The sequence below is a fragment of the Pan paniscus genome, chromosome 19 (assembly GCF_029289425.2).
Source record: "Pan paniscus chromosome 19, NHGRI_mPanPan1-v2.0_pri, whole genome shotgun sequence".
Taxonomy (NCBI): Eukaryota; Metazoa; Chordata; class Mammalia; order Primates; family Hominidae; genus Pan; species Pan paniscus.
In genome coordinates, this window is record NC_073268.2 from 63,745,250 (window position 1) to 63,767,432 (window position 22,183).

Consider the following 22,183-nt stretch of genomic DNA (forward strand, 5'->3'; position numbering starts at 1 on the left):
CTCCTACGAGCTCATCACCCACGAGTGTTTGAGACGGTGCCTCCCTATGCAAAGCTGGCATGAGGTCCCATCGATGAGATTGTTATTGTTGGAGGAAGACCTTGGAGTGGGGTAATAGCTTTTTTGTTACTTCTTTCTGAGTTGGATTCCAAAGTAGGTAGCACTCATCCAAGAGGTGTAGGAGGAGGAAAACGGGGTGAGAAGTTAGTCATGCAGGATGCTGGTGTTTACTACCTGCCCACTCCCTGTGAGCACTGTGCCCAGTGGAGCAGAAGGGGAGCAGAAGGGGCACTGAGATGGCATGAGGGTCTTGTCATCCTTGGACAGATGATGAGCCGTGCTGTGCAGGTAGCAGGCACCCTGGATATTTCTGTGGCATGAAGCTTCTGCCCTCTTGCCAGCTGTGGTTAATGCCTATCTGGGTGCCCAAAGATACCCTCAGCCCCAAAAGAGTCGCTTCTGTGAGGTCAGTCGAGAGTCAAGCCATTTATTGAGTGGTCTGCCAGAGGGATGAACTATTGGAATAATATGTTGGGATAGGGTCCTGCTCCCACTCTGAAAGCTTGGCCAGATTGTGGGGACCCCATGGGGGGCCTTGGTGGCTGGTGACATGTGGAGTGGGAAGGTCGGAGCAAAAGCAGTTTTCCAGCTGGTACAGAAAATGTCATTGTTTTCATAATCAATATTACTATACTCATGGGCTTTGAGTGAACACCTGCATGGACTTGTGCTGTGGTTGGAGCATGGCTATCCTGTGCTTTCTTTACTGCCCCTCTGGGCCATGCCAGACACCTGCGGTCTCTGCTGCGGAACCCCCAGGCTCCTCTGTTTCTCATTTGTCCAGACTTTCTCATCCCCAGATCAACTTCCAGGTGTTAGTGGACCTCTATCCAAGCCTCCTATCACCCCCAGCCAGCCCCAGCCTTCTGCTTCATGTTACGGGTTGAGATGTGTCCCACAAAAGATGTCCAAGTTCTAACTCGCCAGTGCCTGGGAATGTGATCTTATTTGGAAATAAGATCTTTGCAAATGATCAAGTTAAGATGTGGTCTTCCAGTGTGGAAATTCCTCAAGGATCTAGAACTAGAAATACCATTTGACCCAGCCATCCCATTGCTGGGTATATACCCAAAGGATTATGAATCATGCTGCTATAAAGACACATGCACACGTATGTTTATTGTGGCACTATTCACAATAGCAAAGACTTGGAACCAAGCCAAATGTCCAACAATGATAGACTGGATTAAGAAAATGTGGCACATATACACCATGGAATACTATGCAGCCATAAAAAAGGATGAGTTCATGTCCTTTGTAGGGACATGGATGAAGCCGGAAACCATCATTCTTAGCAAACTATCGCAAGGACAGAAAACCAAACACTGCATGTTCTCACTCATAGGTGGGAATTGAACAATGAGAACACTTGCACACAGGCTGGGGAACATCACACACCGGGGCCTGTTGTGGGATGGGGGGTGGGGGGAGGGGGGAGGGATAGCATTAGGAGATATGCCTAATGTAAATGATGAGTTAATGGGTGCAGCACACCAACATGGCACATGTATACATATGTAACAAACCTGCATGTTGTGCACATGTAACCTAGAACTTAAAGTATAATTAAAAAAAAAAAAAGATGTGGTCTTCCTGCAGCATAGTGGACCTATATCCAATATGGTGGGGTCCTCATCACAAGGAGGAAATGTGGACTCTGAGACAGACACTCATGGAGGGAAGACGCTGTGAAGGCACAGGGAGAAAGCCATCTACGAGCCAAGGAATGCCCAAGGCCACCACAAGCTAGGAGAGAGGCCTGGGACAGATTCTCAGAAGGAGCCAACCCTGCCAGTATCTTGATTTCAGACTTCTGGCTTCCAGAACTGTAACAATATGTTTCTGTTCTTTAAGCCACCCAGTAATGTGGCATTTTGTTATAGCAGCCCCCTGGACTGCTATAACAACTGACACACTTCCCCCGCCCCACACTAGTGGTTATCTTTGAGCACTGATAGCTAAGCAGTGGTATTGTGTCCTCTAGGATGCTGTAAACAGGTTGCAATCTGTCCCCTACATTTCAATACCCGGCATGAGGTTCAGGTGGCATGAGCAGCAGGAAGGGTGGATTGTTTTCCCATTGCCTTGCCAGGCCATCAGTGAATGTGGGGTGCAGGCTCTTGCTTAGAAGAGCTGTCTTGGTGGCAGTTCCAAGAGAGATGGATTTTTTTAAAATTATGTGTTTTTGTTTTTTGGTACAAGCTGCAGAAAAGAGGGACTTGAAAAACAATTAATTTCCAAATACTTTTGATCCTTCTCTTGGCTGCTCTGAACCATACCAGAGAGGACTTGGCTGAAGGTCTTGCCTGCAGCTGTGCTGTTTCCTGGTTATGTTAAGCTCTTCCTTGCATTTCCAGGATCCTGAAATTGCAATTCCCCCATCTCTAAAAGAGAGAGTTGGGCTAGTTTTTAAAACCTTTCAGGCTCTGTATTTCCCCCGAGAGACAACCCTGATGGCCGCTGCAGGGGAGGGCTCAGCTCCTGCCTCCACTTCCCTTTTTTCCCCGATTCCTGCTGGCTGGGTGTCTCCCGGCAGTGAGACGACACCTCATCAAGTTGGGGAGAAGGTGCTTGTTCACAGTGCTTCTTTCCAAGGCATGGGATTAGGGAGGGTTTTATTTCCTCTTTTTACTTTTCTGTGTTTTCCAGTGTTTCTTCCCTGGACCTGTATTACATTTATAAGTAGGATAAAAATAATTTCTCTGAAATAGAGGAGAGGGCTGGAGCTTAGCACCAAGACTTTCTTTTGCTTCCCATTCCCTAGCATAACCCTCTTGCTCCTCTGTTTCTCTTGATCTTTCTCAGATTTCTGTTTTTATTCGTGTCCTCTTCCCTCTCTCCTGCTTGAATCTTCTAGTTGTATTTTGGGGTGTTGCTAAGCTAACCAAGTGGTCTTATGTTCTGGCCATCAGGGGTTTGTTCCAGGGCCAAGCTGTGTGAACGTGAACCTGAGCCTGAAAAGGCCCAGGGCTTTGTTTGTTTGTTTGTTTGTTTTTATATGATACAAGGAGCATCCAACAATGCCCAGCCCATGTGCTCTCTGCCACTGGAGAAGGAGTGTGCCAGGCTGGAAGGCAAGGAGATGATGACTTCTTGTCTCAGACCAAGACTTCGCTTGCTTTCTGCTCCTGGTATATACAAATGATATGTGCTGATTGGGTAGATGGGTGCCACTGCAGAAAGGTACGGAGAGGACAGAGCAGACGCAAAGCCTTGGGAAGCGGAAGAACAGAAAGGGCCAGGGGCACATGGTGATTTTTGAATGCCGCGATCCCACCCAGCTGGCTCCACTCTTTCGTATGAAGAGTAGATTCTTATTACAAGGTGTGCAAACGCAGAACTTTCTTCACTAGCAGAATTTAGAGACAGAGATGAAAATCTCAAGGAACTTTTATGACGACCTGAGTGTCTGGGGACCTGGCTGATTTCATGACTCTCAGTGAATCTGCCCTGTTGCGTTCACTCTTCTTTTCCTAGATCTCTCTGACCAACCTGATGTCATTTCTATAGTTTTCATCATTACCACCCGTTTGGAGGAAATGGTGCAGGCAGAGGGTGCTTTCAAGTCAAGAGTAATTGGTGGGTTGTTTTGATTCTTGTGCCTTACTTTTAAAGGGTCCTACCTCCAACACCTGGATAAAGGTAGCACCTGGTGCAGAGAAAACCCTGCCCTTTGTTGCCTTCTAGACCAGTGTTTCTCAAAGTGTGGTCCCCAGACCAGCAGCATCAGCGTCACCTGGGAACTTGTTAGATGTGCAATTTCTCAGGCCCTACCCCAGACCTACTAAATCAGAAACTCTAGGGGTGAGACCCAGAAATTTGCATTTTAATGCTGCCTCCAGAGGACTGTGATGCTTATATCACGCAGCATCATAGGACTGGCTTGAAACTGACCATCTCCGTATGAAACAGACCAAGTCCTAGTCAGTGCCTAACAGCTGCAATCTGTTTTAACCAGTCCTCCAAGTGATTCTGATGCGCTCTGACGTTTGAGAAGCGCTCCTTTAAGGCTGCCCCTGTTCGTAGCATCTTACCATTCCTCTGCACGGATGAAGTTTTCAGTCCTCTTTGCAGGGCGGTTTTTAAACCTCCTGCAATTTCCCAAGGAATCTTATTTCCTCATTTCCTTCAACTATAAAATGCTGCCTAGTTCTGCTTCATTTTGTGTGATCTTCTCTATCCTGAATGCCCGTTTTGATGTTTGAGAATAGCTTTTTTTTGCCCAGAATTTCTATACATGTTTTACGGTGCTGGTTCATGATAAGGACTTTTTCTGTGTGCCTGAAGGAGCCGTGGGGCTAAATGGCCATCCTCTTCCTTGGGAATCCAGCAAGTTTACAAGTGGCTTTATGGCCGCACCTGAGAGATTATTGCTGATTTCTATTTTCCAGAATAGCCTCACCTCTTTCTATTTCCCCCAAGTCCTGTGAAAAGCAATACTCAGTGATTTTGAGCATAATTTTTTTTTTTTTTTGAGACAAAGTCTTACCCTGTCACTTAGGGTAGAGTGCAGTGGCACAGTCTCGGCTCACTGCAACCTCTGCCTCCCCAGTTCAAGCAATTCTCCTGCCTCAGCCTCCCAAGTAACTGGGATTACAGGCATGCACCACCACAGCCGTCTAATTTTTGTATTTTTAGTAGAGACGGGGTTTCACCATGTTGGCCAGGCTGGTGTCGAACTCCTGACCTCAAGTGTTCCACCTGCCTCGGCCTCCCAAAGTGCTGGGATCACAAGCATGAGCCACCGTACCTGGCCTTTAGCATAATTTATACACGTAAAGTCACACCTTTTACTGGAAAGTCTTCTATATACAGATTAGTTATGCGAGCAATTGAAGTTAATAAAGGCCGAGTTTCTCAGAAAACAGCAACAAAAAGTTGATGCATCAGCGGAAAAATGCCATTTATGGGAGAAGTTTCCAAGCAGTTGTGTGGTATGATTTTCCATGGAGAGATTATGGAAGCACTGCTTGGAGCCTGTTAAAAAGCCACAGTTCAACATGGTCACCGAAGAATTTTCCAGATGTCAGTCTAATGGCCTCTGGGCCTGTGTTTGCCATTTACAGGGCAGTGTGCTTTGATGGATGTCCTTGGGCAGGGACTGTCTTGTTATAGGACTAGAAACCCACTCATACTAACTTATGAAAAAAGGGCATTTATTAGAGGGATATGGGGGGCATCTCACAGGAATGCAGGCGTAAGGATGGGAAAATCAGGTGCCAAGATTGATTGTCCTAACTGTGGGACCTGGTGATGTCTGATGCTACTTCTTTTCCTTCCCTTCCCCTTTCCTTTTCCTTTTCTTTTCTGTCTTTCTGTCTTTGTCTGTCCTTCTTTCTCTTTCTGTCCTTTTTTCTTTCTGTCTTTTCCACTTTTTAAAATAGAGACAGGGGTCTCACTATATTGCCCAGGCTGGTCTCGAGCTCCTGGGTTCAAGACACCTACCTTGGCCTCCCAAAGTTCTAGGATCACGGGCGTGAGCCACAGTGCCGGCCTATGCCACTTCTTTCTCTGGGTTCTCTTCATGCATCTTTCTCTCCGCAGTCTTGCCTTTTCTTCTTCAGCAGCCATTTGGCAGAAGTGGCCACTCATCGTGGAAGAGGACCACCCCAAGTCCTGTTCTATACAACTCTTGGCAGGTCCAGTAGCAGTAGCCAAGTAGTCACGCCCATAGCATGTGTATCCAAACTGGGATTTGGGCAGTTCTTAGAGAAGAGTCTTGAACATGTGTAGTTGGATATTGTGAAATATATATTTGGTCTTCCATCCAGCTCCCTGGCATAAACCTTGGAATCTCCAGAATGTTAGTCTCTTGTTTGCTAATGAGATGATGAGTATCTGGGATCCCCTAGGCAGCTTCAGGATGGCAGCTGGTCACAGGAAAGACCAAGGCATGATTAGAAGGTTGGAACTTCAGCGCCTACCCCACAAACCTCTGGGGAGAGGAAAGAGGCTGATTATCAATTTCCAATGATGACATCAATCGTGTCTATGTACTGAAGCCCCCGTAAGAACCTAGAAAAACAGGGTGTAGAGAGCTTCTGGTCAACTGACCACATGGAGCCTGGGGAGTGGTGCCAGGAGAGGGCATGGAAGCCCTGTGCCCCTTCCCCCATCCCTGGCCCTGTGCATCTCTTCCATCTGCCTCTTCATCTGTATCATTTGTCATAGCCTGTGTAATAAGTGGGTAAAGGTTAGTAAAGTGTTTCCGTGAGTCCAGTGAGCTGCTTTTGCAAAGGAATCGAACCTGTGGAGGGAGTTACAGAATCCCTGATTTATAGCCTATCTGTCAGATGTGTAGGTGACAACCTGCTGCTTGTGATTGGTGTCTGAAGTGGGGAGTAGTCTTGTGGGATTGAGCCTTCAGCCTGTGGGATCTGATGCTGTCTCCAGGTAGATAGTATCAGAATCGATTTAAGTTGTAGGACACTCTGCTTGTGTCCGCTGGAGACTTGCTGGCTAGTATGGCGGGGAAAACCCCCATATACCTGATGTCAGAAGTGTTGAGTGATGTTGGGTAGAGAGTAGGATAAACAGTTTAGTTTTTCCTATGTTATCAGATGTAGCAAATGGTTGTAATTTTTTATGTTTTATTATTCTGACTGTGATTTTTAAAACTCCACTTAATAGATAAATATGCCAATCTTTTCCTTTTGTGGTTTCTGCCCTTTGAGGCCACACTTTAAAAGGTCTTTACCAATAAAAGATGGTAATATTTTCTTCTAGCAGTCTTATGGACTGTTTCCACCCCCCCGCCCCCACCCGCCCGGCCCCTTTAAAATATTAAGCCATATGGAATTTAATTTCTAAAAATGAATGAGAAAGGGACCTACCTCAATATTTTTCAAATAGCCCATCGTTCAAACGGCATTGACTGATTCAGCCTTTCACCATTGCCTTGAGAAGCACCTCTTTACCATACGCTAAACTAGTCTGGCTGAGTCTGTTTCTGGTCTTTTTCCCCTTGGTCTCTCTCTCTATTCTACACCAAGTTTTGTCTGTTTTCTATCATGGAAATTTCTCATAGATTCAAATGGGATATACTATAAAAATATAGTCTTCTGGCCTGGCGCGGTGGCTCATGCCTGTAATCCCAGTGCTTTGGGAGGCCGAGGTGGGCAGATCACCTGAGATCAGGAGTTCGAGACCAGCCTGGGCAACATGGAGAAACTCTGTCTCTAATAAAAATATAAAAATGAACTGGGTGTGGTGGCGCATGTCTGTAATCCCAGCTACTCAGGAGGCTGAGGCAGGAGAATCGCTTGAACCTGGGAGGCGGAGGTTGCAGTGAGCCAAGATCACGCCACTGTACTTCAGCCTGGGCGACAGAGCGAGCCTCTGTCTCAAAAAAAAAAAAAAATATATATATATATATATATATGTATATGTGTGTGTGTATATATACACACACACACACATATATATATAGTCTTTTTTTTCTTTTTTTTTTAATTATACTTTAAGTTTTAGGGTACATGTGCACAATGTGCAGGTTAGTTACATATGTATACATGTGCCATGTTGGTGTGCTGCACCCATTAAATCGTCATTTAACATTAGGCATATCTCCTAATGCTATCCCTGCCCCCTCCCCCCACCCCACAACAGGCCCGGGTGTGTGATGTTCCCCTTCCTGTGTCCCTGTGTTCTCATTGTTCAGTTCCCACCTATGAGCGAGAACATGTGGTGTTTGATTTTCTGTCCTTGCGATAGTTTGCTGAGAATGATGGTTTCCAGCTTCATCCATGTCCCTACAAAGGACATGAACTCATCCTTTTTTATGGCTGCATAGTATTCCATGGTGTATATGTGCCACATTTTCTTAATCCAGTCTATCATTGTTAGACATTTGGCTTGGTTCCAAGTCTTTGCTATTGTGAATAGTGCCACAATAAACATACGTGTGCATGTGTCTTTATAGCAGCATGATTATAGTCTTCTCACTTTGGTTTCATTTTTAAGAAAGAACCAGCATCAAATGCTTCATGTGTATTCTTTCGGCACATTTGCCTTGCATATAGAAGCACAGACATTTTATTTATGCCCTTTTGTTAAAGTGAGAACCTTTTGTACACGTAGTGTGTTCTGGAGCCTTTCACTCCAGCACTCATGCACTTCAGCAGCTCCACAGGATGCCACCCTGTCGATACATCATTGTCCCCTGTTGGTGAACATTTAGGTCACTTCCCAAGAGTCTTTCCCTCTAATGAAAAGTGCTCCACAAAATACCTTCATACTTACATTATTGCACACCTAAAGCTATTGTTAGTTCAAAAGACGTGCATTTGGGCTTTTGATGGATATCTCCAAATTGCCTTTCACAGACAGGCATTCTCACCTGTTTTTGCAGATCCTGGTTAGATAGGGGTTATCAGTCACAAAGGAGGTTTTTTTCCCTATGGGTGAAAACATAGTGTCTTACAGTCTTAGCTTGTATTTCTCCAATTTTGAATGAGCATGAGCATCTTTTTTTTTTTTTTTTTTTGGTTATTGATCATTTGCAATTGTTTTTTCTGTAAATCACCTGTATATGTTCTTTGCTCTTTTTAAACTGGGCTGCTCACTGATAGGTAGTTCATACCACGCAAAGGGAATAGAGGCTTTATCTGTCTCCCTGGCCCCCTTCTTGGTCTTTCCCTCTGTCTCTTTATCTTTCTTTTTATCTACATGCATATACACATGTATCTTTAAAAATCAGCCATCAGCCATGTTACTGAACGTAATTCTAATAGTTGATTTGAGCTGAGTCTTCATTCATTTATCAATTACTGAGTGTCCTTGGTGCCCGGGAGACAGGTCCACATTTATTCAATACAGTCACAACCCTCAGAATACATCTGGTGGGAGGGATAGGTATGAAAGCAGGGGATGTAGCTGAGGCAGAAAGAGATTCTTCTTCCAGCCAGCCTGTTAGCTCGGTAGGGCAGAGACGATGCTGTGAGCCCCCCTGCTGCTCCCCAGTGCTCAGAAAGTCTGAATGAATTGACAAGGAGCACAGGGACTGGACTGTTAGGCCACCTGGACTCTTCCGTTGCCACGTCACGGTGAGAATAGCTGGCTGCCTCACTTTCCCTGTCAGCTCCAAACACCTGGGAACAGGATTGCTTGAAACTTGTCTTTCCTGTCCTCTAACTCAGGACTTGGCCCTCAGGGGCTTAAGATAAGACTTTGGGAAGGGGTTGTTTGTTTTTTTTCTTGTAAATTTGTTTGAGTTCATTGTAGATTCTGGATATTAGCCCTTTGTCAGGTGAGTAGGTTGCGAAAATTTTCTCCCATTTTGTAGGTTGCCTGTTCACTCTGATGGTAGTTTCTTTTGCTGTGCAGAAGCTCTTTAGTTTAATTAGATCCCATTTGTCAATTTTGGCTTTTGTTGCCATTGCTTTTGGTGTTTTAGACATGAAGTCCTTGCCCATGCCTATGTCCTGAATGGTAATGCCTAGGTTTTCTTCTAGGGTTTTTATGGTTTTAGGTCTAACGTTTAAGTCTTTAATCCATCTTGAATTGATTTTTGTATAAGGTGTAAGGAAGGGATCCAGTTTCAGCTTTCTACATATGGCTAGCCAGTTTTCCCAGCACCATTTATTAAATAGGGAATCCTTTCCCCAATGCTTGTTTTTCTCAGGTTTGTCAAAGATCAGATAGTTGTAGATATGCGGCGTTATTTCTGAGGGCTCTGTTCTGTTCCATCGATCTATATCTCTGTTTTGGTACCAGTACCATGCTGTTTTGGTTACTGTAGCCTTGTAGTATAGTTTGAAGTCAGGTAGCGTGATGCCTCCAGCTTTGTTCTTTTGGCTTAGGATTGACTTGGCGATGCGGGCTCTTTTTTGGTTCCATATGAACTTTAAAGTAGTTTTTTCCAATTCTGTGAAGAAAAGCATTGGTAGCCTGATGGGGATGGCATTGAATCTGTAAATTACCTTGGGCAGTATGGCCATTTTCATGATATTGATTCTTCCTACCCATGAGCATGGAATGTTCTTCCATTTGTTTGTATCCTCTTTTATTTCCTTGAGCAGTGGTTTGTAGTTCTCCTTGAAGAGGTCCTTCACATCTCTTGTAAGTTGGATTCCTAGGTATTTTATTCCCTTTGAAGCAATTATGAATGGGAGTTCATTCATAATTTGTCTCTCTGTTTGTCTGTTATTGGTGTATAAGAATGCTTGTGATTTTTGTACATTGATTTTGTATCCTGAGACTTTGCTGAAGTTGCTTATCAGCTTAAGGAGCTTTTGGGCTGAGACGATGGGGTTTTCTAGATATACAATCATGTCATCTGCAAACAGGGACAATTTGACTTCCTCTTTTCCTAGTTGAATACCCTTTATTTCCTTCTCCTGCCTAATTGCCCTGGCCAGAACTTCCAATACTATGTTGAATAGGAGTGGTGAGAGAGGGCATCCCTGTCTTGTGCCAGTTTTCAAAGGGAATGCTTCCAGTTTTTGCCCGTTCAGTATGATATTGGCTGTGGGTTTGTCATTATAGCTCTTATTATTTTGAAATACATCCCATCAATACCTAATTTATTGAGAGTTTTTAGCATGAAGGGTTGTTGAATTTTGTCAAAGGCCTTTTCTGCATCCATCAAAAAGTGGGCGAAGGACATGAACAGACACTTCTCAAAAGAAGACATTTATGCAGCCAAAAAACACATGAAAAAATGTTCACCATCACTGGCCATCAGAGAAATGCAAATCAAAACCACAATGAGATACCATCTCACACCAGTTAGAATGGCAATCATTAAAAAGTCAGGAAACAACAGGTGCTGGAGAGGATGTGGAGAAATAGGAACACTTTTACACTGTTGGTGGGACTGTAAACTAGTTCAACCATTGTGGAAGTCAGTGTGGCGATTCCTCAGGGATCTAGAACTAGAAATACCATTTGACCCAGCCATCCCATTACTGGGTATATACCCAAAGGAGTATAAATCATGCTGCTATAAAGACACATGCACACGTATGTTTATTAAGGCATTATTCACAATAGCAAAGACTTGGAACCAACCCAAATGTCCAACAATGATAGACTGGATTAAGAAAATGTGGCACATATACACCATGGAATACTATGCAGCCATAAAAAATGATGATTTCATGTCCTTTGTAGGGACATGGATGAAACTGGAAATCATCATTCTCAGTAAACTATCGCAAGAACAAAAAACCAAACACTGCATATTCTCACTCATAGGTGGGAATTGAACAATGAGAACACAGGGGCACAGGAAGGGGAACATCACACTCTGGGGACTGTTGTGGGGTGGGGGGAGGGGGGAGGGATAGCATTGGGAGATATACCTAATGCTAGATGACGAGTTAGTGGGTGCAGTGCACCAGCATGGCACATGTATACATATGTAACTAACCTGCACATTGTGCACATGTACCCTAAAACTTAAAGTATAATAATAATAAATAAATAAATTTTAAAAAAATAAATAAAATTACAATTAAAAAAAAAAAGACTTTGGGAAGGAGGCCAGGCCCTGCTAGAGACACCTCCCCCACTCCTGCTGCCTGTGCCCACACATTGGAACCTTCTCCCCGGAACCTTTTCCCTCCGGGCTTCCCTCACTGCAGCACTCACTGCTTTTGTGCCTTCTCCTTTCTCCTCATCTTCACCTATTCTAGAAAGACTCTGAGGACTCAGTCATGCTCATGGGTTTGTGGCAATCTCTTCTAATTTCATATAGCACCCCTGGGAACTCAAGTAGGTAACAAAGATCCATGTCAAAGCCGCGGCTCTTAGAAGGTTGGGGTAACATCTGGGGGGTTCCTTAAATTACTCTACATTGCTACCATGTACCTTGCCTGATCCTAAGTCTAACCCACTCCCTGGGGCTTTTGTCTGGGCCCAGGTACCTCCTGATCCTTGGCTGGGTTCCGTGACCGTCCTGCTATGGACTATACTAGTTTTCCCGACATGTGGTTAGTCACTGAGATCGCTTGATAAAAATGATGATTTGAGTTCCTCCCAGCCTACTCAACCAGAAGCTCCAGGTGTGAGGTCTGGGCATCAGTATTTCTAACAAGTGGCCCCAGTAGTTCTGGTGAGTAACTGGATTGGGAAATGAGACCAGAGCTTTGCCAAACACCTGTGCTTAGGTTCTGGATCTGGAGCATCCAGGCTTTGGATTCGATAAGGTGTCTTCTGAGTTTCTCAACCATAAGATGGGAGTCATATGCGTGAGCTGGCAGTGGGTTACCAGCACCTGTTGTCTCGGTGACAAGACACATTTCTCCAACATTGCAGTCAACTTCCTTGCCCTTCAACCCAAGTTTGGGTCAGTGATCGTCTTTTAAATGCTCACAGATTCCCAGTGTGTTTGCACGGGTCTACACTCTGTAAGGAGGCTAGTAGATCAGGGATCCTAATGGGGATTGAGAGACAGGCTTGGACAGCTCCAGGCAGCACCCCCTACTCCCTGCGACCCTTCGAATGCCTTGGCTATTCCTGGATTCCTGGCCCTGCTCTTTCACAGGCCCTCTGTGCAGGCTGGAGCCAGACCAGAGCTTGGTTCTGGCAAATAACAAAGGGCCAGGACACTGACGGGGCCTCTGCTTCATCCCTTCAGTAACACAGTTTCTGTATCATCCGTGAAACGGGCACAGGAGCCCCTGCTCCCCACCGAGATTGTAGGTCTGCCCTAAGAATTTTGTAAGCAGCTGTGAGTGGGAAGTTGGGGACCACTCATAGTGACGTTTCCCTGGTTAACTGAGGGATAGCCTGACACTGCAGCAATGCTAAAGAAGGCATTCTAGCCCCCCTTCACCGCTAGCACCCCTCTTTTGGGAGATGTGCTCCTTGTAGGCATCAAAAGGAGGGGTAAGGCAGGGATCCAGCTTCTGGGGTAGAAGTTGGGAAGCAAAGAAGAGGAAGGAAGGAATGGAGGTGGTTTTAGTTTTTTGTTTTGTCTTATTGTTGTTCTTAGTGTCTGTGAGTGCTTACTCTGTGTCAGAAACTGTGCTAAGAGCTGTACGTACCTCACTGAGTCCTGTCCTCAACACCAGGAAGCTGGGACCCCTATACTGCTATCCTGTACTTTACAACAGGGAAACCGAGGCCAAATAACATGGTCCTTGTTAAAAGGAATAGATCTGGGATTTTTGAACATCTGTCTGTAAGATGCCAGCGCCAGAGCTCTTAATAAGGGATTCTCAGACCTTAGAGTATACCACAGTCACCCAGAGGGCACCCAACAGGTTCCAGATAATGCTGATGTTGCTGGTCCAGGAACCATACTTTGAGAACTACTGCCCTGGATGATCCAATCTGGCCCCTGTTACCTCTGACCTCATCTTCTTCTATTTTCCCTTCCCCACAATTCCTCTTCAGCCACACTGTCCTCCTTGCTGCTCTCTATGATGAAGGACATGCTTCTGCCTCAGAACGTTTTTATTTTATGTTCCCTTCATTTGGGATTCTCTTCCCTCAGATATGTGTGTGGCTTGCTCCTTCCCTCTGTGATAGGAGCCTTCCAAGATGGCCCCCAACACATCCACCTCCTGATATACTCCTGTGTCATCCCTTTCTACCTTCCCTCCTGGGTGGTCCATGAGACTAATAGATTGTGGCAGTCATGATGGAGTGTCACTTTTGAGACTAGGTTGTAACAGACATTGTACCCTTTGCCTTGCTTTCCCCTGGCTCGCTCACTCTGGGCGAAGTCAGCAGCCATATTGTGCAGAGCCCGTGGCAAGGAACTTTGGCTCCTGCCAGCATCCGTAGGGCGAGCTTTCTTCTTTTCTTTTTTTTTGAGATGGAGTCTCGCTCTGTCGCCCAGGCTGGAGTGCAGCGGTGCAATCTCGGCTCACTGCAAGCTCTGCCTCCCGGGTTCACGCCATTCTCCTGCCTCAGCCTCCCCAGGAGCTGGGACTACAGGTGCCTGCCACCACGCCTGGCTAATTTTTTGTATTTTTAGTAGAGATGGGGTTTCACCATGTTAGCCAGGATGGTCTTGATCTCCTGACCTCATGATCTGCCCACCTCTGCCTCCCAAAGTGCTGGGATTACAGGCATGAGCCACCACGCCCAGCCAGGGCGAGCTTTCTTACAAGTAGCTCCTCCAGCCCCAGTCAAGCCTTCAAATGAGACAGCACCCACTGACTTCCTGACCCCAAGCTCATGGGGGAACCTGAGGCAGAATTGCCCAGCTAAGCCACTCTCTGATTCCTGATGCGCTAAAACTATATGAAATAATGAATGTTTGATGTTTCCAACTGTTAAATTGGGGGTAATTTGCGATGTAACAATAGATACATAATACATTTCTCTCAGATCTTCATTCTGTGTTCCTTTTTTGGTGAGGCCTTCCCTGGCCATTCTTAAATTACAGCTTCATTCTCATAACACTTTCTATCCCCCTTCCCTGCTTTATTCTCCTTAGTGTGTACCAACAGCTAACCTGATATGTTTTGCTTATTTTTTGTCTCCTGGCACAACTCCCTCCCCCAATCCCATTAGAAAATTTTTAAGTTTTCACTTACGGAAAATTTTATACACATACACATTTTATACACATGTGCATGTGTCTAAAATTAACTAAAGATGGAATGGCATAATGACCACTAGAATTTAAGCTGAAGGAGGAGGAGTTTAACCACTTATATTTCCTGCAATATAACCCCGTGTCCAGCACAGTGCCTGACACAGAACAGGCCCTCAAATATGTGTTGAATGAATAATAATAATATTCATATTGAGGATGATTCTCAAATAAAGGGTTGTTTATAGATTAAAATACACTGTTTTGCTGCAGCTCCCAGAGTCCCAGCCTAGAGCTCAGACACGGTGAGTGTGGCCAGAAAATGGTGGTCTTTGTTGTCAGACTGAGTTCCAGAGATGCCACTTCTCACTGAGGCCTCAGTTCCTTCCATTAAAAGTGGAAATGGGCTGGGCGCGTAATCCCAGCACTGTGGGAGCCTGAGACGGGCGGATCACGAGGTCAGGAGATCGAGACCATCCTGGCTAACACGGTGAAACCCTGTCTCTACTAAAAATACAAAAAAATTAGCCAGGCGTGGTGGCAGGCGCCTGTAGTCCCAGCTCTTCAGGAGGCTGAGGCAGGAGAATGGCGTGAACCTGGGAGGCGGAGCTTGCAGTGAGCTGATATCGCGCCACCGTACTCCAGTCTGGGCAACAGAGCGAGACTCTGTCACAAAAAAAAAAAAAAAAAAGGAAATGACAGCACCTATCTCATAGGTGTTTTGTGACCCCTGAAGGGGATGCCCGATGTGGAGGGGCTTGGCGTGACCGGGCGTAAATGGTTCTTCAGAGAGTAGTCGTTTCTTTCCTGCAGAGAAACTGTGGTTGTGATTTAAATGTCATTTAATTTTTTTTTTTGAGATGGAGTCTTGCTCTGTCACCCAGGCTGGAGTGCAATGACGCGATCTCTGCTCACCACAACCTCCGCCTCCTGGCTTCAAGCAATTCTCCTGCCTCAGCCATTTACTTTTAAGAGGGAATTTCAAATGTCTTGTAGCAATGGCTGTACTGGAAGGCATTGAAAAGCCAGAGATGGAGGAAACTCTGGTGCACAGGAGGGAACCAGGTCTCTGTGAACTGCTGCTGTTGTATTGGCCAAGGGAGATAAGCAGGGGCCTCCAGGAGAATGTGGCCCGATTGCAAATTCTGCATCTGGCTGGACCAAGGCACCGGGGCTCGGCTCGCTTGGAGGACAGGGCAGCATAGCCTGGGGGCAAGCCAGCTTCTGGGTAGGAAGGGACAAGGGCTGAGAAACGGAGTGGCAGGGCTGCCATCTGACTAGAAAAACCTGGCCACAGCTAGGCAGACCTTCCTTGTGAGGACTACAGGGCAAGGAGAGAAGCCATGGGTAGAGAGACCACCAAACCAGGGCAAGGAAGAAAGAAAATTTGGTGGTGGGGGAGGAGGAGATAGAGCAAGTAGCACAGAAGGTATAAAGAGTATAAAGAGAGGCAAAGAGGAGAAGACTGCAGGAATCTCAGATCAAAGTCAAGACCTCAAAGTTCATTTCCTTCTGCTCTGGTATCTGTGGTTATTTTACCTGATAACCACAGGGGGCAGCAGAGAGCCGGCACAAGCCAAGAAAAGTGGACGAGCCCCAGCAGGAGGCCACTGGGGGCCAGAAGCTTGCAGGTGGGCCCATGGCCAGTCACCATAACCAGTGGCTTAGGTCCAGGGGCTCTTTGTGGCTTTCCCACTGGAGCCCAATATTGCTAATGCAGGCAGGATGCAGCCTTAACAAGGGGAAATGAAGCCCGGAAGTGACTATTTAAAATTAATAACTTCCGCCTAGCTCACTGTTTTTAAAATTTATTATTATTATTTTAAAGAAGGGGCATCTGTGCTTTGAAACTCAGATTTACATAGTCTTCAAGCTTTCAACTAGTCTCTCACTTTACAAATTATTCATTCACTCACTCATCCATTCATTTATTCATTTATAGAGATAGGGTCTTGCTATGTTGTCCAGGCTGGACTTGAACTCCTGGATCCTATTGCATCAGCCTCCCAAGCAGCTGGGACTACAGGCATGTGCCACTGTGCCCAGCTGTCTTTATAAGTTTTATTCTATGTGGGGTAGACACTGGCATTCGCTGAGGAGAAGATTAACATCTTTGGCTCTTAGCGTTAATGCTAAAATGGTACCTCCCTTAGACTGGTTTCATCCATGGCCAGTATATGGCTCTCTGGGTCTCAGCAGAAGAGGTCTGAATGGAGTTCTAGTTACCACTAGGAAAATATGTGTTTGTGTGAATTAGGTGGGGTGGGAAGAGGCTCCCCGGGGCACATCTCACTTCTTCCACTCTGACCGCACTGTTCCTCCTAGAACCTCTGGGGCCTGTGTGGCCATGGCTCTGATAGTAGAGTGTGGGCAGTCATCCGGGATGACCTAAGACCACAGGGATGGACGTCCAGAGAATGCAGAAGGGCCTCAATCCAGCATCTCTTGAGGCCTGGAGCTGCCGCTTCAGTCTTACTGTGACTTGGTCAAGGAGCCAGATGTGTTGTAAGCAGATTAGGGAATCTTGTATTGGAAAAGACCTGGACACGGCTTCCTCCCTGTGGGTAGTATGGTCCTCTGGGGTGACTTGTCCTGCTGCTGGTGAGGTCACCCAGCCAGAGCCCTAGTGGCTCTCTCCAGATGTCTGCCTGGCCTGGCCTGGCCTGGCTCAACTCCATCCCTGCCCCAGGCTCACAGTGTCTTTGTGTTATGGGTTGGTCAGATCTCGCCAAGACAAGGAGATGGACTGGGCTGAATCCTTCAGGCAGCTGCATCGTCCCTGATGGGGCCCATTTGGAGGTTAGAGTGGAGGGATATGGTACTTACGGAGACTCTAGCTTGTGGGGGGTCTGGGAGTTGACCAGGCCAGTGAGGGCAGGGAAAGGGGCCTCCCATCAGGTCCCCACATGGACAGCAGCATTCAGACTGCAGGCCAACGTCCACCTAGGGTTTCAGAGCCTCCTGCAGCCCCCAGAGCTGCTGGCTGCTGTTCTGATTGCCTCTGTACTGGTAGTTCCCTTCATGGAGGGCTCAAGGATCGGGGATGGGGAGAGGAACGGGGACCAGCAGCTTCTCTGCTCAATAGTCCAGATGTTATTTTGGGTCCGCAGTGGTTGGTGATGGCTCGCAGGTAGTAGGCAAACAGCGATGGGTGAATGGGTGCAAGGATGGAAGGAGTAGTCAGTGCATGAATTGTGACCCTCTGCCCCAACCAGAAGATCAAAGGTGGTGTCTGCACATCAGCTGGTGGGACTTCCTTTTAAAATAAGGTCAATGGTGTCAGCCACTGAAGGGGTGGTGGCAGCAGCACAAAGGGAAAGTTTTCCGGGACCTTTTCCCTGCTGTTTATTCCTAGAGAGCACATCAGGTGGGAATCTCTCTTGTGCTGTCACAATGTCCGTCTTTCTGTTGGCCCATCTGTCCTTGCATCCTTCAGGCCAGGTGCCGTATTTGAGAGGGCGAACCGGCCGTGGCTTCGACCCTCAAGGAGATAAGGTGTCAAGGTTAGGATCTGAGCTGTCTGAGGGATGGACAAAGTGCTGATTTCCTAGAAAAAAGCTGGATGGAATGTGTGTGTTGCAGGACTTAGGTCAGGTTCTCAAGAAGACTTGAGGCAGATTTACATGCAGGAGTTTCAGTAGGGTGTGTGCTCCTGGGAGCAACCCCTGGGGAAGGAAGGAAGCAGCATTGCAATGCGGCCACCAAGGAGGCCTCGGCAGCGCCATGGGGAGCTCTGAGCTGGGAGGGGCCTTCAGAATTGTTTGATTTGAGACAAGGGGATTGGTGGGCTGTTGATCCTCTCTCACCCCAGTCATTAGATGTGCACCCTGCACCCCTACCCTAGGCATAGCCTTGGGCACGGCAGCTCTCTTTGGCTAAGGGCAGTTCCCTGAGAGGGACTCAGCTATGAGCCTCTGCAGCTAGAGAGATTTGGGTGGTGCACTACAGCACCCACTCTAGAGAGTCTGGGGAAGAACTCTTTGCAGGGAAGAAGAGCAATCTTGATAGGCTGCATGGTGGAAGAGACATTTTAGTTGAGACTTGATGAGTAAACAAGGTTGTGATATCCAGGGATGGGGAGCAGGAGGTGGCAGGTATGAGTGAACAATATGGGAAAGGCGTATTTAGAGATCGGCGAGGCAAGTTAACTGGGCCTGAAGTGAAGCCAGTGGGATGTCAGTCTGGATGCAGTCAGGGTTGGGATCCTGGAGCACTTTGCCAGGAGGCCAGTGGACTTCGGAATTGATTCTGTGTGCCATGTTGGAAAGGAGCTAGCCAGGGATTTTTGCTGTGAAGTGACCTCCGGCGAAAGCTGGGCTCTAGGGTGAGTGGTCCACTAGCTGTGCGTGGACGAATTTCAAAAGGCAGGGAGACTCGCTCTGGAGTGACATGGAGAAGACAAGAGGAACGTGATGGAGGGGCATCTCCAGGCCCTGGGAACCAATTAGATATGAGGGATGGGACATAGGGTGGACCTGGTGATGGTGAGTGAGCCCTGTCCCTGGTTGTCCAGGGGCCAGGGAACCCAGGAGACTCAGGAGGAGAGGGTGGAGAGGGGAGCCTGGTCTTGACTCTGTGGATGTGAAGGCAACAGTGCGGCCTCCAGGCAGGGCTGATTCAACGGGCAGGAGAGAAGAGAAGCCTGCCCAGGAAGGAGCCTGAGGCTGGATGGTGCATCTGCTCCTGGGGATGCCCACCTCGCTGCTTTTGCTCATCGAAGCTCCACCGGGCTTGTCTGTCTGTTTTATTTAGTGCTGGGAAAACACATACCATGTGCCCAATGTTATCCTAAGTGCTTTGTACAGGTGAACCCAATTAATGCTCTTTCCCAGCCTACTTAGGTACCATTTTCATCCCCATTTTATAGTTGAGAAAAACAGAATATAGAGTTCAGATGATTCCAGAGGTCACTCAGCATATGAATGGCTTATGACGTGGGCCCTAAGCAGGGCAGTGGTCTTTGAAGTAAGTTCTCCAAGGCTTCCTGCTCTTGCCAGCCAGTGGGTCCCTTGGAGAAGCTCCTAAACCTGCTGGCAGCCTCTCTCCTTGTCACTCCTCATAAAAGACCCTACTACTGTCTTGTTTATGTTCACACCCTCTCTGCTTTCCAGATCACCCTCAATTCTGTTTTCTCTCCCTTAAGACATGAAGGGACCATGTTACCCCTGTTATGCCTGCCCCTGGAGTCCAGGTTCACCCTTCCTGAAACCCAAACCATGGGCCTTAAGACCACCAATCACACCTGGAGAGCGGGAGTATTGGGGCCTACGAGACCAAGTAGCCGAACCTCTTTATTTTGGATGAAGCATCAGAGGACCAGAAGGGTGGTGCGATTTGCCTAGGGCTGCACGGTAGTTTAAGAGCAAAGTTGAGTCAAGAACCCAGTTTTGTTTTTATTGTTTGAAACAACTGAATTTTCAGTAATGGAATTTTTAACTAAATAATGTTATATCCTCATATCAGACTAACTTTAAAAATGACAGCGCTAGAGGCATGTATATGGGCCTTTGGTATTAATACAGTATCTCCCTTGGGTGGATACCTTACTGAACTCATTTTACATAGGAGGAAACTGAGTCACAGAGAATAAGTAGCTTGGCCAAGGATAGTGGTGGTGAGAGGCAGAGCTGGATTCAAACCCAGGCAGTCTGGCTCTAGAATCACCACACTAAACAGAGCCTAACTACTTTGCTATACTGCCCCCTTCAATGATTTTGGAAAATTTTTAAAATTTATTTTTATTTTATTTGTTTATTTATTTTTGAGATGGAGTCTCACTCTGTCACCCGGGCTGGAGTGCAGTGGCATGGTCTCAGCTCACTGCACCCTCCACCTCCCGGGTCCAAGCGGTTCTCGTGCTTCAGCCTCCTGAGTAGCTGGGATTACAGGCACACACGATCACGCCCAGCTAATTTTTGTTATTTTTAGTGGAGATTGGGTTTCACCATGTTGGGCAGGGTGGTCTCGAACCCCTGACCTCAAGTGATCCACCTGCCTCGGCTTCTCAAATTGCTGGGATTACAGATGTGAGCCACCGCGCCCGGCCTATTTTCATTTTTTGAGACAGGGTCTTGCTCTGTCACCCAGGCTGGAGTGTAGTGGCTCCATCATGGCTCACTGCAGCCTCGACTTCCCAGGCTCCAGGAATCCTCCCAGCTCAGCCTCCCGAGTAGCTGGGACCACAGGCACGTGCTACCACACCTGGCTAATTTTTGTATTTTTGGTAGAGATGGGGTTTCACCATGTTGCCCAGGCTGGTCTCAAACTCCTGAGTTTAAGCAATTCACCCACCTCAGCCTCCCTAATGTATTGAGATAACAGGCATGAACCACTGTGCCTGGACAGATTTTGGAAAGATATTCACAAAAATTGATACATAAAAATAATCTATAGTTTGATTTTGTCTCATTTTAAAGAGGAACATATGCTTAGAAAACAAATCAACATATGGATACCAAAATGTTGATGGTGATGACCTCTGAATGGTGAGATGATGGGTGATATTTATTTTTGTGTGTTTTCCTGCATTATCAAATTGTATGTAGTGAGAAAGTATTATTTTTATCACTAGATAACTTCATAAGAAGTCTCTGCTCATGGCAGTGAAATGGGTAAAGTAGTGTTTGGGGGACAATACTATAGCTTGCAGTATTAGTTTTCTCTCTTTCTTTGCTTGCTTGCTTGCTTTCTTTCTTTCTTTCTTTGTCTTTCTTTCTTTCCTTTCTTTCTTTCTTTCTTTCCTTTCTTTCTTTCTTTCTTTTTTTTTGAAGCAGAGTCTCATTCTGTCTCCCAGGCTGGAGTGCAGTGGCACAATCTCGGCTCACTGCAACCTCTGCCTCCCAGGTTCAAGGGTTCTCCTGCTTTAGCCTCCTGAGTAGCTGGGATCACAGGCACGTGCCACCACGCCTGGCTAATTTTTGTATTTTTAGTAGAGACAGGGTTTCACCATGTTGGCCAGGCCAGTCTCGAACTCCTGACCTCAAGTGATCTGCCCACCTAGGCCTCCCAAAGTGCTGGGATTACAGGTGTGAGCCACTGTGCCCGGCCAGTTTTATTTCTGATTAGAGCCTGTAGCAGGGCATTGGAAGAGGGAGAGGTGACCAGGCAAATTCAGCAGTTACAGCTCAAATGAGACTTAGAACTGCGAAATCAGGAAGAAACTTGGAAGTCACCACCAGGTGGCAGAGGGCCCCTGTCTCTTTACAGGCTCCTGCACCTCTGTGCTTTGGAGTTTCAGGTAACAGTGGACATTCGGGGAGAAATACCTGGTTGGCAACTTCAGGGTTCCAGGAGAAGAGTCTAGAGCCCCGAGACAAAGTAGGGGTGAATGAAGAGGCAGGTTGGGGCAGAGGATGTTTTACAGGATCTTGACATCTCAGCAGGAAGTCCATCTCCTTCTGGCCCCAGCCTCATCAAGAAGGGCCCCCAGCAAAAGCAAGCTCTGTGGTCATGGGATGGTGGAAGGGGGCAGGGGCCAGGAAGGGAGATGAATGGATATGGGAACAGAAAGCAGGGTCCTGTCTGGCCAGGGTTGGGGAGGAGGGCGATTGGCTGTCTCTCTTTTTCTCCAGCTCTGAGCATCTCCTTCTGCTCTGTGAAACTCAGGTTCTGCCCTGTGACATTCTCAAAGTG

General features: G+C 46.8%; 1 protein-coding gene across 4 annotated transcripts in view; it reads left to right on the forward strand.

Annotated features, from left to right (window-relative positions):
• GAS7 (growth arrest specific 7) overlaps window positions 1–22,183 on the forward strand; it is a 288,056-nt gene that overhangs the window by 195,261 nt on the left and 70,612 nt on the right. The gene's annotated exons all lie outside the window — the stretch shown is intronic.